Below are 14,207 nucleotides of genomic sequence, written 5' to 3'. Positions count from 1 at the left end.
CATCTGCTTTAAGATTGCAGGAAGTTGTAGGTGAGATGTGAAAGGCAAGCAACCTCTTGAACACCGCTTACAGTCTGTTGCTGATGAACTAGACATCAAAAATCTGTAGCCAGGTAAGGAGGAGAGGCAAAATATACATGTGACTCTATCTGGGCTATTTAATAAGCAACTGGCCCATGTTTTATAACGGATCCTTGAAACTGAAGCAGAAGTGAAAACGAAGGACATTTTTTTTCTCAAGTGGTACCACCAGTGAAGGCTACTACTTACAGTCATGTCAGTTATTCTTTAATCTTAAAGCTCTTACTTCAGTGCATAGAACTACACTGGAAAACTATAGCAGCAAAATAAATCCTCATTGCTGTTACTGACTTGGAAGTGTTCCCTTGGACTGGCCCAAAAGGAATCGCCGCGGATCAGGGATTGTGGTGGGCTTCAGGGGTATGATGCTGTGGTAATGCAAACCGGGCCTCCTGTTACACTTGCTGAACCTGAGCTGTGATTTTAAAAGCAGTGCCTGCACCTTGATGCTTGGTGATCTTTCTGACAGATCTTTGTCCCCACAAAGCTCTCTTCTGGGGAATTATTAAATTGTGCAGCAGGAGGATCGTGGATGCAGCAAATGTCCGTCTTGGGAACCTGATCCCATCTCCAAACTACCCGTTTACATTTTATAAAGCTATACTGACAGAAACACAATGCCTGTTGTTCTGACCAATGTTCCTGTGAACTTCCCAGGCAAGTAGTACCCAGACTAATCAGTTTATTCCTAAAAGGTAAGAAAGAAAATTAAATACTCGATTTTTGCAAAAGGGAGTGTTTTGAAAGGTCCCTACTGTGGTAAGTGGCCTCTGCACCTTTGCTGGCCTCCCGGAATGGGTGCCGTGCAGACTGGCACCCTTGGCAGCGTCAAAGCTGAGTGATTTTAGCAGCAGAAGAATCTTTCTGAAACCATTTTACTACTATTGTTTTCAGAGCTCATCTTAAGGCAATCCAGATAACACAGCCCAACTGCTGCTGTTTCCGATTGTTTCTTTTTTTGTCAGCCTTGGTGCTTCTGTGTGTGCTGGTACGGTGTTTTCCTTAGAGTCTGCTTTTCCTAGAAGTGGTTTAACATGAAAGGCAAAGGGCGGCAGTAGGTGATGGGGAGTGAGCGGGAAAGCAATGTCCCTCGCACCGTTGGCTGGAGGAGCATGGCTGCCTCATCTTGTGGTCCTAAAAACCCTTTTGGTTATTTCTTGAGTAACTGGCAATAATACTGGTGTGTGGTAACAGCCGGTGTCTGTGTTTGCGTATTTAGCATGGGGTTTGCTGGGCTGTTTCTGTACCATGGGTGTAAATAACGAGAAGAGTAACGGTGCTGCCGTCGGCAGGGCGGGCGGCCCGGGGCAGAGGTGGGCACAGCCCGTCCCGCAGACCGGCCCCGCAGCGGGGGGGTCTGGGCTGCCGGGGGCGCAGAGCCCGCGGTCGCTCCGCGCGGGCGGCGGCCAAGGGGCTGCCGGAGCCGTCCCACAGCCCGACAGCCGCTTCCTCCCTCGCCCGGCAGCGCCGGGGCGACGCGGTGCTGCTGCCGGTATGGGGCGGGGCCGCGCCGCCGGGGTCCCCCGCCCGGGGGTTGCCATGAAACCGAAAGCGGCTCCCGCCCGCGGGGGCGGCGGCAGCAGCCGGGGGCGGCGGCACTAGCGCTTCTGCGCCGCGCACCGACCGCGCCCCGCGCAGCCAGGGCGGCCCCACCGCCCGCGCCCCCCCGCCACGGCCCCGTCCGGAGGGCGCCCAGCGCCGGCACAGGTGCGGCGGGGGCGGGCGGGCCGCGCCGCGGGGCCGGGGTCACGCCGGGGCCGGGCCCGGCAGGTGCCGGGGCCGGGCGGGGGACCGGGGCCGGGCCCCGGGGGGGCGGCTGGCGGGGCGGCGGGCGGGAGGCCCGCGCGGCGGGTGACAGCTTGCGCGCGGCGGGTGACAGCCTGCGCGCGGGGCCGGGGCGGGGCTGCGGCGCGTTCCCGCGGGCAGGGCAGGGCCGGGCCGGGCAGGGCGGCGCGGGCAGCCTGAGCGCGGTGCCCCCCCAGCTGAGCGCGGCGGCTGCGGAGGAGCCCCCGCCCGCCCACGGCGTTGCAAGTTCCCTCCGGCGTGCGGGGCTGGGCCAGCCCCGCCGGGCGCGCTGCGATGCGCTGCGGTGCGGTGCGGTGCGGGCTGGCAGCGGGAGCCGCGGGAGCCGCAGGCCCGGTGTGCGCCGCGGGGCTCGGCGCGGCGGGGCAGGAGACAAAGGAGCGGGGGCCGCTCGGGTGAGCGCCTGGGCAGCGGCGCCGAGCGACCCACGTTGCAGGGAGCCGTGACAAGTGCCCCCGCTGGTGTCGCCGAACGGTGCTGGGGGTGGGGGGAGGGGTCTCCCTTCGGCGGGCGTGCAGGGGGACCCAGCTCAGGCCCTGGTTCCCCTGAGTGACAGCACTCTGGGAGCACAGGAGGCAGTAGGCTTCGAGCAAATACTTCCAACGCTCTTGGCCTGAGGAGGGGAAACGGAGGGCTGCTCTTGCTGCACTTCTTGAATGGCTTTGCCTGGTGCTGGGCTTGGCTGCGCCTTCCCGGTGCCAGCCAAGAACAACTTTCCCCAGAACTTCCGTTTGATAAATAGGGGATGGCTGAAAGGAGTGCAGCGTTGTGCTAAAAATAGCTGGGTGGATTTAGGTCAGGCGTGCCTCCAGGCCGGCAGCAGCAACACGGTCGTATTTTTAAACCACCCCAGCTGATTCCATGCAGTGCACGCAGGTGTAACGCTGGGCGTTAAACTGAGGCGCTGGGGGGACACGGCCCTCCCTAGTGCTGCATCTCGGTCCATCAGGGCTGCATTGCCTTCTTGCTTTTGATCCTGGTGCGAGCTGCAGTGGTCGTGTGTTGCACTCGACCTAAACCCACCCAGAGTAACTTCCTTTGCTGTCAGCCTTGGTTACCTTGTCTGTTTCCATCATGTGGAGAAGTGTCGGCCATGGGTGAGGACCCCCGTGTGCCGGGAGCTGTGCGAGCAGAGGGCAAAACCGCAGCCCTTGGCTGAAGGGGGTTTATAGCTCGAGTCAGGAGGGAGGGACGTGCCGGTGTGCAAGAGCAACAGGAGATGGTGTGACCCTCCGGACCAGTGTGATGGTCAGGAGCCAGTTGTTCCCAGCTGCTCAGCAAAGGAGATTTTACAGAAGAAATTTGAAGTAGAATAGCCCGCTCCTATTCCTCAAAAAAATCTGCCCTCCCACTACACACTTGCTCAAATACTTAACAAGGAGGCAGTGGGTGCCTGGTATCATCATCTGGCCAGAGATGAAACCTGCCCTTTTAAATTGCTTGAGGGGATGCAGGGACAAGTGGAGGGAGACTAGAACAGGCTTTGAATTTAAGAGGTTTTGATGCAGTGGGGAGGTGGAGGGATGGACGGAGAGATGATGTGGTTGTAGCTGTGGCTTAGAAAAATTATCCCTGTGGCAGCACCCCAGGTGGATAAATAAGTAAAAGATTGCATTTCAAGAGAAATGAGTGTTTGGAAAACCAGAGGAGGAGGATGGACAAGAGTTTTATTTGTGTAAGCGGACACAAAATACTGTCTCTTATGGAGATATGAAGCAGGAGAAGTCGGTGATACATTGTGAAGATCTAATGCTTCAAGCCAGAGAGAGATGAAGGTTATGGGCCTCAGTGGAACGTGGGCTTGTCAATGCCGGGGCTGGACACTGAGGGGCTGGCAGAAGGTTGGGGGAGGCTGGGGCGGTGGGCTGCCTCTGAGCGGGCACTCACCCGCAGCCGGGCGCTGAAGGAGAGGCAGAGTTCAGCCTGTGCAGGAAGATGCTCTGCAGCAACAGGAAACCCTTGTGAGCGCTGGCCAGGACGCTCTGGCTGGAGCTGTGTAAGCTGCTGAAAGGTGAGGTTCGGAATAACATCACGAAGGAAAAAAGAAAAGCGTGTGGTGCTCACAGAAACTGTGGAGGGCACAGGAGTAATCGTGGAGTTTAGAGAATGAGGGGTGATATCCAGGAGGTGACAAGACTTCAAAGCTAGAAAGCTGCTGGTGGTGACTTGGACAAAAGGAATTTCAAATAGGTGCAAAAAGCAGAAACCAGACAGCTCTTTATTTCACCCCACAGGCTCGCTAATCAGTCTCCCAAAGAGAGGAGCATAGTTTTTACACAGCCATCGAGGCTACAGGCCAGGTCAGGAGCTCTTGGTTCTTTGCCACACATTGTTTGGGCCACTTTGCCAAACCCCTTCAGTGAGCAGCTGCAGACTTGTAGGATGCGTCATCTCCTGGGCTTTACTTGTGTCCCATCTTTAAGCTAACCTACGGCCCCCTACCTTCTTCAATTCTTTGACCCTTTGATTTTACATAAATAGACATTATTTATCACCAATAAATAGCTAATTATGGAGAGGTGTTCCTCTCTCTGGCCCTCTAGGCAGTCTATACGAGTTGTAACTTTTCTTGGGCTCCTGATGTCCTTGAGGCAGTTGGTGGTGATACAGGTAGTTTATCTCTCAGACATGCCGCTCCCAGTGGTGGTTAGCAGCCTGCCTGGAGCAGCGTGCCAACCCGAGGGTGCTGCTGCACACCCCGGCCAGCCAGCTGGGATACCATACGCTATCCCTGCGTCTGGGCCCTGAGTTGAGGTGAGGGTTTCAAAACCTCTTCTTTTGCTTTCTGGCCCCTTTTTGTCCAAGTTTCTTGGCAAATGACTGTGAAGAACTAATATTCACGCTGTTAGTTGTCAGCTCCTTATCAGTACCAGTGTGGGCTGCAATGTGCAGTTGTTCCATCCTCTTCCCTCAGCCCAGGCAGAAGCTAACCTCTTTACCCCAGTGTGTGGCTGGGCTTGGGAAGGTGAGGAAACTTGAGTCATGCATATTGCTAACAAAAATGCTGCAAAAATTTCCATAGTCTCGCCAGCTCAGTCTTGCAACAAATAAACAAGTGTGTGAGAAACTGTCTGCACCCTAAACCACAGTGGTTTTGGTATGGGACTGCCCGGAGTGCTCTGTAGTTAAGCATGTTTGTCTCTGTTGGGTTGACAGATAAAGAAAGGTTTTGCATGTGATATACTTCCATTTGCATACAGGGGTTCTCTAAAGGTAAGTATGTTGCTGTGTGCTTATTTTACAGAATATTGAAATGTAAAAGTTACTTTTTATTGTTGTTGTCACGCAAAGCCACCTAGTGACTAGCCAGACCTCGAGGAGAGGAACAATCTGCAAAGCGTTTTTTCCCAAAGTAGTCTCTGTGAGACGTGCGGTGATCAGACCTGTGCTAAGTCACAGTTTTCAGTCTCATCTGCTACATCCCTGCACTTGAAACTGGAATGTGGCCCTTACGCACTATGAAAGAAACAAAAAAGAAAGGGTTTAATTATTGCCTTAGAGACAGCAGGTACAAACAGCCGCCAGATCATATATTCAATTAAAGATATTATGGAAGGCTACTGGGCACTATCTATAAAGGAAAAATAAAAAGAACTTATCCATTTGCCTGTCTCACTGTCACAGACATTAAACCTTGCAGTGTGGCCATATTTTACTGAGGAATTCTGAACGTGGATGTTGGTGGTGCTTGTGATGCACCGTGAGGTCACTAAAAATAGCGACGTTGTTCACTGCTGGCAGCAGTAAAGCTAAAACTGGTGCCAGCAACCAGAGCAGGGTTGGAGGCTGCCCACAGCTTGTTTAGCATCCTTCTTACACGGCACCTCGCCTGATGCCAGAAGGGTGGGTTTGCCTCTCGCCTGCAATGGCCGGTGCCTGCGCCTTGCTGCTGGCGCTCTCCCGGGCCCCTGGCATTGCCGGGGCTTGCGGCAGCGCGCACGGCTGGGCGGCAGCACAGATCTCAGCTGCAGGTGGCATTTAGAGAAGGGGTTGCATGAAAGCACCGCTCTTGGTTCTTGCCTCTGTAAGTCTCCAGCCTGTCCTGTTTGATCTCTTGGGAAGGACTTCTTAAGAACACATCTTTTTCCCTGTATTTTTAGGAAAAGATAATGGTGACAATCTTTGCTGTCACTGCTTTCCCAACAGCGAGTTCCCCAATAGCGTTTGGGTTTTGACATGAGCAAGTTACCTTTTCAGTGAGGATTGTGACAAGAAAAATGTGTGTCCATATGCTGTCAAACATGTGCCTACATTAGAGCCAAATCCACTGAGGTCATTAATTCCTGAGGCTGCAGTGGGGGCAGCCGTTCACACCTAGGACGTGGAAACACGGCGGAAGAAGGGGATAGCCAGCCTTAGCAAAATTTGAGTTCATCCTAGTAATTTGGATGAATAACCATTGAGTTGATTCATAGGTTTCTGTATACATGCTGATTAAGTTCTTCATTAAGGCTAAGTCAAGGGGTCAGAGGCATGGAAATTTAAACCCAAAACCCAGGTATTTGTGGCCAAACTGACTGAATGGTCAAAGCAGCTGAAGTCCCAGATAGTGTGTCCCCTTGGGGAATGGAAGGAGACATAAACTTAAAAAGCCCCAAAGGCCTAGTTCTGCCAAATGTGTAACAGCCCATTATTTGTTAGAAAATGTGAGGACTTCACTTTGGCTCCAATAACCTAAAAGAAAAAAATTTCAAACCCGTTAGTGGTCTTGCTCTCGGTCCCTTGTTGCTACCTCTTTTCAGTAGCTTTTGTTTCTTTATGTTGTTCTTGTGTGTCTCTTTTTTTTCCTTCATTCTGTTTCCTAAATGCTGTCGCTGTCTTTTTGCTCACTTTCTTCCCCTTGAGCCTGCTTGGAACTTGGTCAGGGTTTCAGCACTGCAGTTGGCACTGGAGGAGATCGAGGGCTGCCCACGAACAATAACACCAGCCTATTGCTCTCTACTCATCTGCAGAGTGAAATTGTTTAAAATTCAGATCCTGCTCCTACTCAACTTCTCCATTTGGGGGTTTCCCCAAAGCTTCCCAGAAGCAGATGGTGCTTCCTGGAGCTGTGCTTGCAGGGTGCTACGCTTTCTGCAGTGCTGCCTCCTCCCAATGAAACCAGCCGGATCCATCCTTCCTCCAGAGCTGCCACGTTCAAAGAGAGCCCATGTATGGCCTGTCGTGCTGTTCTGGTGCCCACCTGTGCAGAGGTTGTGTACCGTTAACAGTTTGATGAGGATGCACCCTGAGGACAGGAGGTCATGGCAAGGACAAAAGAAGATCCTCTGGTTTAAAAGGCTTGATGGTAGAAGTGAGCTTAGGCTGCATCTAGAAATACAACTTAGATCAATTTAATTGATCCCGTAAAGAAGCAGCATGCCTTTGGATTGACGCCTTTCCCTTTGCCACTGACTTCAGCAATGACTTCTTTGTTCCAGAGCTTCAGAGAAGGTTCAGGAAAACACACAGTAGGTTGAGATGCCTCCTGGGAGGGGAGATGAAAATTGAAATAGGTTAGAAATGCTCTGGGTGCAAGTTCAGTTAAAGGGAAAAGGCTGAAGAGGGTGTGTGTTGCATTTACTACAAGATAGAACAGAAGCTTTCTTTGGAAAACAACTATTTGAAATAACAGGAGACTTAAAAATTGTCACTCTTTTTAGAAAATAAGATACCTTATTTTAGGGTGGGAGGGGGAGGACTAGAACACCAGGGGAGGGAGAGGAGGAGAATAAGGAAAGAGTAGGATTAGAGATGGAGCCCGTGGCAGTGCTGCCAGGGCAGCATGTTTTGGTCTGGGGAAGGAGGCTAACACCGAGTCAGTGGAGATGCAGACTGCCAGGAAGCCTGTGTGCACAATTATGTTCAGGCTACAAAATCATTAGGGTTTACAGCCACTTAAATTATGACAAACCCAAATATAAACATATATTTTCTTAAAATGGATTTATCTTGGAGAGTTCTGGTTTAAGTACAAAATGACCCGTGCAGCGGGTAGCATGAGTGGGTGCGGTGGCTCTGCGACCGAGCCGGGGCTGTTCCCGCTGTGAGCTGCCCCTTCCCTGCCTGCAACGCTGGGGTCCACCCAACACCACAGGGCTGAACCTGGGTTTCCTTATCTGCTTATGTGTTTCCTGCTTCCCATGTATTTTTTCTTCGGTCGCATCACTCACCACTTCTGTGAAAGGTGAAAACTCTTCTGTATCTGGGACAAAAACTGCGAGGATAGTCCTTGGTAACCTTGTGTTGCTCCAGGTGGTAAAATCTGCAGTCCCTGCATCAACACAGTAAGGGGAAGTGCTTTTCAATGGCTTGCCTTTTATCCTAACGCTTTTAAATCATTTTTAGACGTGATCTTTTCAAAGCTACGCTGGGGGATTTCCACTCCCTTGCTGTTTTAAAGCGCTTGTACTGTTGTTTTAACCACAAAGCTTACACTAGCGCGCGCTCTCTGTCTCTCATTTTCTCCCCATTGAGGACCAGCTACAGTTCTCAGGTACGGCTTTACCAAAATGTGTGCTGTTAGTGCCGGCAGGATTCTAACATTAGACTCCTGCTAGAATTATTTCTCGTCTCTGAAGGGCTCTTCAGGGGTGAGCCATGGCACACAGGGGCACCAGTGGTGTGGGGCTTCGCTGGGGGAAGGCTGCAGACCTCAGAACATCTCAGGAACCGAGTTCATCCCCCTAAACCAGCAAAGAGGTGCCAGGGTGTCATGGGGGTGAGTTGCAGTGCTTTCTTACCAAAATTTCTTTCGGTACTCAGGAAGGTGGTAAAACATCCAGGTATTGCTACAGGAGTGATGGGAACAAAGTTATTTTGTAGCTGTGAATAAGATTATTTTAAGGCAACAGCTTTCCAGCTTACTGTAACAATATTGCGTTGATTAGATGTAGAGAAATTCCTTGCTAATACAGAATTAATTAAGTAGTAGGATATCCAGGGAAAAGAGTGCATGTAGCAAATAGGCAAGCTCACTGCAAAATCAAAGCTACTTCAGCACCAGACACGCTTGATTAGTTTTAAGAGTGTATTTTTTTTACAATTTTTTAAAATGTTATCTGTGTTGCAATCTATGACATAAAAACCCCAGTGAAATCTGGTCTTACGGGGATTTATTGTAATGCTTTGGCTGTAGCTCTGTGCAAAGGAAACCCTACTGTCTTACTCTGCCCAGTGAAAATTTGCCTGTGGAGATTAGCAAACCGATGCTTGCTTAGTAAGGTTTTACTGTGCTTTGAGAGTAAGGTAGTACTGGAATTTGAATGGGGCAATATGGTCTGTATACAAAATAAACCAAATTTGTTCTGCTGCCCTCTGCAGCAACATTCCCTGTGGAGCATCAGGCACATATTCAGTCAGAAATTACTGCTGTTAGAATTATTCTCTCCTGGTTTTTAAGGAATGAGGACAAAAGCAGAACAACTGAGACTAACTCGCTGCCAGGTGAGGTAGGAGCAAGCCCTGAATATCAGTGGTGGGTCTGTGTTGGTGCCATAGGGAATCATTTCCCTCTGCAGCCTCTGGGCTGGGGGGCCACAGATGATGCAGCTGGGTCCTTCTCCCCCATGGGTATTCTGCAAGTGTGTTTTGTTGTCAGCAGTCAAAAATGTAACTCTTCCTGGGCTGGAAGGGACTAGGATGATCCCTCAGTGATGTCAGGTGTCATCCTCTGCTTTTTTCACATGGCTTCATATAATCAGCTATATCTTAAATATGTACTTAAAAATGTATAGATGCTTTTAGTCATTCTTTAGCAGACTGTTACCTGCTCCACTCCATATGTTAGGAGTCGGGGCATGTATTTCTTATCCCCAAAATGCAGTGGTTTTGTGGAGGACCTTATATTAATAGTAAATCATATAACTTTGCTATTTTAATTCAAAAGTACTGGAGGCAGCTAATCTACCTAGTTTATAAGGCAGCTTGGAGAGCACAATTTTAATGCAAGGTATTGTCTCCTCCATCGTATTTCTGCCTGTCAGCTCCCAATGAAGTGAATTGATCTTAGACCCCTAAATTTGACAAAACTTTCCCCACTGTGACTAAGACAGGTTTCCATTTCTGGTGTACCATAAAAGGCAGATAATTTTCAGGGGGAGGGACAGGGCATCTTCTCAGACTTGTCCTTACCAAGTGCCTTAGGGCAAAGCAGTAGAGCTGATCTAGAGCTAGGTGTATGGGAACGTAGGTATATAACTGGTTTTTCTGTGCCCTGTTGAATGTATTTCATGGAAGCGTGATAAGTAAGGAAGCGATCACCGTGCTTTTTACTGAGCAGTACCCCAGTCCTGGAGGGCAGCTCAGCATTACCCTCCCCTCGTGCAGTGAACCTGGCAGAGCTGTGCTCTCAGCCCTTACTTGCTGAGCAGCAGGACCGGCGATCACGTCCTTATCCATGCGTGATGGCCAAATCTGTGATAACAACTCATATGTTCGCCCTTCTCAGTCTAAAAGACATGGTGGTGTTCAGTGCCTCGGGTCTGCTGTCCCAGAGGTTTTGTTGCTGCAGCCTGCTGTAGCGGTGCGTTTGTAGCTCATGGGGTGATCTACAGACCTTTCTCTGTTCTCTTTAAAAAGAGCGACCACATTATAGGGATGGTTTTCTCTGTGTGCAGTAAGTATGTTTTTGTGGCTAAAAAAAGTTAATCTGTCCACAGTAGTTCAATGTGGTATCAGCCTTGCGTACCACTTCTCTCGGTTCTGGCTGCTGCTGGTGTAGATAGGCAGCAGCGCTGCTGGAGGGGAACTGCTTGAACACGGCTTGAAAAATGTTAATGTAATTTTATATTATAGTAGGCCATGCCCGTGCTGATTTTTCTCTTTATTATCCTGTTCTGTTCATGTCTTCCTTGTTTTCTGAACAGTAACATATACTAAGTCTGGAGCATTTTAATGGAAAATGATTGGGCTCAGTTTGGTGTGGTGGTAGTGAAAACAGGATAGCACATACTTAAGGAAGATTATTTTCATTGTGTAAATTCTCCCTTTCAGATCATTTCCAGTGAGGTTAAAGCCGGTTACATAAAGAGTTGTTCAGAAGCATTTTGCATGTGCTGCTGTTGGTGCAGGCAGGGCTGGGATGCTGAAATGGTAGGAAGGTGCAGCTGGGACCTCTTTGTACTGTGCTGCCGTTGAGCTCCCACTCTTTGGTAGCTGTTTATAGGACTTGGGCTTAGCTGCTAGTGATTCATACTACTTTTCTATATGCAGTCAGAATTAATTCTATTTATTTCAGTATATGGAAATCCTTTTTTTTATTTTTATGTATAGATTTTCAGTGTCCATAGATTGGTTGGTTTGGGGTTTTTTGTGTTGGGTTTTTTTTTGTGTATGTGCTGTTGCAGTGGATTTGCAATGAAAATCCCTTTGCCATGTGTGTTGTGCATCTGCCACAACAGCATTTTTATGCAGCGTGAGCCCGCCACGCTCTAATATTTTAAAACAGCATTACAGTTCACATGCATGCTTAAAAATTGCAGTGTATGCAAAGAAAGGATGCCTTTCCATTGCTGTTTAGCTGTGCACAGGCAGAAGTGAAAGCACACCTCACCTCCTACGTGGGCCATGCACTAGTGTAGGCAGGAAGCTGATGCAGTTAGCCATTGGCGTACTCTTGCTGTCACAATAAAGCACTTTTTCCACTGATGGTTTCCCTTTGGTTTCAGTTCAGAGAGCACAGGCACGGGCACTGGAAGCCAGAAGTGGAAGAAGAGCTTCTGCAATCCGCCCTGAGTCACCAGTGGGTGCTGGGATGGGAACTGCACACTGTCTGCGATAGTTTGGATCACATCCCACCGAGCGCTGGCTGGTAGTAGGTCTGGCACAGGGCTGTCATTTCTCAGCTCCTCTGAGCTGGTTTTCCCAGCTGATTCACGTGGGCATCTCTCCAGCTTGGGTGAAGCATCACCATCCACAGGCCCTCTCCTGGGGCAGCTTGTTTCCTCCAGCAAACAGCTGCAAACTCTGCAGCAAACCTCCTGCAAGGCTGGCAGTGGCGGCAAACGTCCCCGGTCTCTGGGGCATGCAGCGGTTTCTGTTCTGCCCTCTGAGCAGGCAGGTTTCCTTTCACCCGAAAGCACTCTTGCCTGTGACCTGAGGTGCCCTCAGCTGTGAAGCACGGCCCTGAGCAAGGCTGAGGTGGAGGAGGCGCTTCCGTGGAGATGCAGAGTCTCCATTTTTAGGAATGGCGTCTGGGTTGAGTGCATCATGAAGGTGTTTAAGGAGATAAAAGCTCTCGTTTCAGCAAGAGAGTTGGAAGGCCTTGTACCACAGCAGAGTGCTCCTTGCAGAAAGAGATGGGAATGCATGTGGCTGCTCCTTAGAGCAGCAAAAGCTCTGAAGGAGTTTCTGGATGGGATTTTGGGCTGGTGGCTGTGTTTCTTCTTGATGTATCCCATAACTTTGTTGCCTAAAACACCTGTAACATTCTTCACCCCAGCTAAAAGTACTTCTGGAGTTATGGTAGACCTTAAAGACAAAATGGGTAAAACATGGATTTTAATTTATTTTTATTTCCTGTGCTTTTACATAGTGAGGCATCAATTTGCTAAAGCACACCATCAGATGATAAAGTCCTGGAGCGTAATAGGACTCGGGGAATTGGATGCCCTGTAAATGGGAGAGAGGAAGGAAGTCAGTTCTCACTGACCCCGAATGAGCTTATAGGACATTTGTCCTGTAGGTAGTCTGTGCTGTGGAAGTTAATGGTGACAGCTGCCCATCTGCCTTTGAAGCAGCAGGCATGCTCTGCCGCTGGCATCTGCTACCAAGGCAGCCCAAGCACAAGGCTGGTAATCCCTCAGGCTGCATTTTGGCGTCTCTGGTTGACATGGGGAAAATAGAATTGCTCCTTATTAAGTGTTAGAGAACGAGGAACCCCATTTTCAGAGGAGAAAAGGTCAGCTATTTAAAAATGAAAGGGGCGACATGGACTATCATCTCAGGTTTGAGGCAGAAGGCTGTTCATTTGGAGGGACTGAATAGGGTAATTTGCAAATTCCAGTCACAATAATAAGTTTTTGTGCCTGGAATATGATTAGGGCTTGTATTTGTCTGGGTTCCTAATGTTAGATGATCAGTTTTGCTGCAGTGAGTCTGACATTCAGGCTGGTGGAGGGCAGGGAGGCTCTCACAAGCTGGGCAGGTGAATGCTGTGTGCAACCACAAACAAGGGTGCTGAGTTACAGGAGCACGTAAATGTTTGCTGTGAAATAGATCTTCACTGATTTAAGTGCTTTGGCTTGTTTTTGAATCAGGTACTTTATCTGTCCACAGCATTTCCTTGCCCAGTATGGGATATTAAAGTAGAAAGGAAAATGGATGTTGCTTTCTGAAGCCTGAGGTGGGCTGCAGGGGTGCTTGGGCTGTGCATAGCACGGTACTAATCGCTGCTCTCGTGGGCTAGGAATCCATCACAGCGGGGGGATGGGGCAGCGTGTCGGTACTCGGCACACAGTTTCCTGCCAGCCCTAAGGTTATTAATGGTGATGTGTTGGCCCTGCTGCCCTACGAAAGCAGCAGATACCCTCGGTGATCTTACAGGAGCTGAGTCAGAGCTCTTGGAGAGGTGCTGATGCCAGTAAGAGTGACTGACAGGGCAGGTGACGCACACAGAGGAGAAACAGCATCCCACAGCACAGCTGTAAAATTGAGAACTTCCCCCATAGAACGGTCTGAGAGCTCAGGCGCATTTGTACACACCCTGTAAGGAAAAAATGTCTTCTGAGCACAAAGCCGTGAGAAATGAAAACCAGAGTGGCTCCAGCTCTTGAGCTACTCGCAAAAAAACTACTGCAAGATTGAGGGACTCATGGCAAATCTCAGGGTTTGTGACTTAGGGATGGAAACAAATGTTGCTGGTTTTTCCTATTAGGAAATGAATTGCATTCCTGTGCTGTATATGAGCTTTTGTGGGTTAAGAGGAAAAACCTCATGTCATGCTTCTGATTGCAATCTTGCTTTTCTTTCTTTTTTTTCCACTGCTTCTTTCAGACAGGATTAGTATCATCAAGAACTTGCGCATAATTAAGTAAAACTTTGGAAAAAACAGAATTAGAGTTTACTGCTGTAGATGAGTGATCAATGGGAAAAAGAAAGATGTCAAGTTAAGAGACTTTGGCACCTGTTACGCCTAAACTGAAGGTAAAATCCCCTTGCTGCCTTTTTTTTTTTTTTTTGTATGCTCCTTGCTGTGAACCACAAAGCTGTCTCCTGCCTGAACCGGTGCAATGAACTCATGAAGTCATGTGGGTGGGCTCTGTGTTAAGTGTAGGTTTTCCTGGTGGACATCAGGGCCAAGACTTGGCCTCTGCTTTCCCCACCTGTATCTGTGACTCTTGTAA

General features: G+C 49.5%; 1 protein-coding gene across 13 annotated transcripts in view; it reads left to right on the top strand.

Moving 5' to 3' along the window:
• Positions 1 to 1,616: 1,616 nt before the first annotated feature.
• The window catches only part of TRAF5 (TNF receptor associated factor 5), a 25,137-nt gene continuing 12,546 nt past the window's right edge, over positions 1,617 to 14,207 (top strand). The window contains exons 1-4 of one of the 13 annotated variants that reach the window (XM_056357063.1): positions 8,207 to 8,359; positions 8,445 to 8,584; positions 11,532 to 11,605; positions 13,858 to 14,007. The gene's annotated coding sequence lies outside the window, so the exon portion shown is untranslated. The other 12 variants (XM_056357058.1, XM_056357050.1, XM_056357060.1 and 9 more) reach the window with 12 other exon arrangements.

The sequence above is a fragment of the Falco biarmicus genome, chromosome 12 (genome assembly GCF_023638135.1).
Source record: "Falco biarmicus isolate bFalBia1 chromosome 12, bFalBia1.pri, whole genome shotgun sequence".
NCBI lineage: Eukaryota > Metazoa > Chordata > Aves > Falconiformes > Falconidae > Falco > Falco biarmicus.
Note: the sequence above shows the minus strand (reverse complement) of the source record. Positions and strands in the feature narration are given on the sequence as shown.